This window comes from Humulus lupulus, chromosome X (assembly GCF_963169125.1).
Source record: "Humulus lupulus chromosome X, drHumLupu1.1, whole genome shotgun sequence".
NCBI lineage: Eukaryota > Viridiplantae > Streptophyta > Magnoliopsida > Rosales > Cannabaceae > Humulus > Humulus lupulus.
The window spans coordinates 263,280,068-263,283,932 of NC_084802.1; positions in this window are offsets into that span (position 1 = coordinate 263,280,068).

Consider the following 3,865-nt stretch of genomic DNA (forward strand, 5'->3'; position numbering starts at 1 on the left):
GGCCAGATATAGGTACAGAGGCTCCCTGTCTACTGGTTTCGCTAGGATTGGAGCTTGGGCCAGGTGTTCTTTTAGTTTCTGAAAGGCTTCTTCGCACTCGACTGACCATTCGAAATGCTGGCTTCCCCGAAGGACGTTAAAGAACGGGATGCACTTGTCCGTGGCTTTGGATACGAAATGGCTTAAGGCGGCTATCCGCCCGGTCAAGCTTTGCACGTCCTTGTGCTTCCGGGGAGAGGGCATATCAATCAGTGCCTTGATCTTATCCGGATTGGCCTCTATTCCTCGGAAGCTCACTATAAAGCCCAGGAACTTTCCGGATGTAACGCCCTACTACCTTAGAGCCGTTACCAAGTGAGTTTCAAAAGAAAAACTTTGTGCAATTCGCTCGCTAACCGAGGTTTTTAAAACAAAAGTGTGACTAAGCAAAAGTTGAGGCTGTAATCTTTTGAAAATGGTTTACTTTATTGAACCTTCAAGTATTTAACATTTGGGATCCCAAAATAAGGTTTGAAAACTATTTACAACTTAAAATAAGTTTACAGTCGATAATTATTAAAATCACAGATTATTACAGCCATTTCTCATATAAACCCCTAACCAAAGCAGTCGGGCAGGCCAAACATGTACACGTCGCTTCATGCTCTCCGTACTCATGGCTGGTCGACTCAAACTTTGCCCTTACCTGCAACACAGAGCACCCGTGAGCCGAAGCCCAGCAAGAAAACTCATGCAGTTCATAACATATGCAAATTATACAGTTAATCATATCAGATAGTCCACAGATGAACAAGTATTCTATTAGACTAAACAAACTCGGCCATGCCATCCCAGAGGTCTTACCAAAGCTTGGGGGTCTCGGTCTTCACCGTAAGGATGACTCATGTATCCCTTGGGTCCCACCCTGGCTGTAAGCATCCCATGTGCTAAGTGTTACTTCCAGCCCCAAGGCCGTTCTCGGCTACATTGCCGTTCTCGGCTCCTCGCCGTTTCATTCAACTATAATCACAGATAGTCTAACTCAAATAACATTTGAACATATATCAAAACAATCAAGTCTGCACCCTAACATGTAACGCAATATAGGGTCGTGCCCTGCAATCATCTCAGCATGCAATATAGGGCCGAGCCCTGGAATCACATCATGGGCCGAGCCCTGTCTTACGGGTGCTATAGTTTTCTTACCTGTCAATTCGATAGCCTTGGTCACCTGACTCCTTGAGCACGATCCTAATCGAGCCCTAGCGCTCACCTATGCAAAATCCATAAGTCAAAGTCATTACCAAATCTCAAGTCCAAAACCTAGCCTTGGGACCACTCCCGAGCCCCCGGGAAGTCCTAGATCCCCAAAACAAAGTGGTGGAATCGAGCCCCGAACCCTAGGTCAAAATCCCTTAGCAAAAGCCCAAAAATCCCCTTCTGTGAACAGTGCAACGCTCTAAAGAGGGCACTGTAGCGCTACAAGCAGAACCACACCCCCAGAAGCAGGGGCTAGCGCTACAGCGCCCACTGACTAGCGCTGTAGCACTAGTTGCAGCCAGACCAAACCCAAAAATCGCATCAGCGATTTTCCTTCAACCATTTCAACCCCAAACTTGTCCAAACCTTTTCCAAACCCAAAAAAAAACTTATCAACACCTCACACTCATCCCAAGCATCCTAAGAACTCAAACCCAAGTACATTCAACCCAAATTTCAAAATTCACCATGATCAACCCTAAACCCAGAAATTCAGTCAAACAACAAGGTTAAAGGCTTAGAATTCATACCGTTGATGAAATTTCGACCTTGATTCATTTCCTAGACCTCCATAGCTTGCTCTTCCTCAAAGCTTGCCCAGAAATTCCCTAAAATTCCCACCATCTCAGCTCAAAACACAGCTCAAACCAGCCAAACCCTTAAAACTGAAAACTCTAAAAACTTACCTCAAACATTGATGTGTTCTTGCTAATCCTTGCCAAATATTCAAGCCTAGCTTTAAGATCCTTGATGCTCAGCCTACCCTAGCTCTCCACTGAGCTTTGCCCCAAGAAAAATGGAGAGAAATGGTGCAAGAATGCACAAACCAATCCTTTGGAAAAAACCCCTCTGTTTTCTCTCTTTTCTTTCTTTCCTTTTTTTTTTCTTTCTTTTCTTTCTTTCTCTCCACAGCCAACACACTTTCTCTATAAATCCCACTAAGTGTAAAAAGCCTCATAGATCAATCTCTAAAAGCCAATTGACCAAAATGCCCTCCCTATTAACTCTAAACCCTTTTTGTCCAAGTAGGGCCATTTTAGTCATTTTACTCAATTCCCGCTAATCCTCAAGTGTCTCTAATATTTTCCCGCTTGCTTCCCAATACCTGAAAAGTCACCAAATAATATTCCCCATTATCAAAATTAATCTCAATATATTTTCCAAATTCTCATTTAAACTCCCCAGGCTTAACCCAAGCCGGGTATAAATTCCCGCTTTGACTTTTCCGCTAACCCGCTCATTCTAGGATCGTCTCGAGTCACAGATCACAGATACACCCACATACCACTGTGGTCTCAACAATCATCACATATCAATACAGTTATGCCCAAAATGGCCAAAATTATAGTTATGCCCTTCTAACACAATCCGGGCCTACATGCATACTAATATACATAGCCATGCATCACAAATAATCAAATAGTCATATAACACGCTCTAAATCATAACCATGCATTTAACTCATAAAATCACACATAAATCCCGACATGCCCTCCTGGCACACTAATCAAGGCCCTTGAGCCTTATTAGCGATTTTGGGTCGTTACACCGGAGGCCACGTCAAAAGTGCACTTCTTGGGATTCAGCTTCATCCCGTACTTCCGAATGACTACGAAAGCTTCAGCCAAGTCGTCCGCATGCTTCTCGGACGTCTTGGACTTGACCAGCATGTCATCGATGTAGACCTCCATGTTTCGCCCTAACTGGGCCCGGAACATTCGATTGACGAGCCTCTGGTAGGTTGCCCCGACGTTTTTCAGTCCGAAGGGCATGACTATGTAGCAGTATATTCCCTTGTCGGTTTGGAAACTGGTGTGCTCCTGGTCTGCCACATGCATAGAGATCTGATTGTAGCCAGAGTAAGCGTCCATGAAGCTAGGATCTCATACCCGGACATAGCATCCACCATTTGGTCAATCCTGGGCAGCGGGAAACAATCCTTCGGACAGGCTTTGTTGAGATCTGTGAAGTCGATGCACGTTCTCCATGTCCCGTTTGGTTTCGGCACCATGATGGGATTGGCCAGCCACACGGGGTACACAGCCTCACGTATGAAGTTGATTGAAGACAGCTTCTTAACTTCCAGCTTGAGGGCCTCGGCCCTCTCCGTCCCCAAAGGCATGTGTTTCTGGCGTACTGGGGTCGCGTTCGGGTCAATACTCAACGCGTGGCAGATGATGTTGCGGTTGATCCCTGTCATGTCCGAGTGAGACCAGGCCAGGATATCCTGATTCTCCTTAACTTGGACGAGGATGGCGGTCCGAACTTCCGTCGGCAGATTTTTCCCGACTTGGATGACCCGGGTTGGATCGGTGTCGCTGATGCACACCCCTTCTATATCGTCCATTGGTTCTAGGATGCGGTCGTCCCCTATCCTTGGGTCCAGGTCATCTTCTTCCAGGACCACCGTCTCAGCAGGTGGGGGAGGAATCGGGTCGATGAAGTCTCCAACTGGCTCGTCCCGGACCATATAGATTGGCCAGGCTGACACGTGGTAGCACTTCCGGGCACTCTTCTGATCTCCCCGGACAGTACCCACCCCTCCGTTGTCACAAAGGAACTTCATGCAAAGATGTCGGATAGAGGCGATGGCACCGAATTCTACTAATGCGGGCCGGCTGAAAAT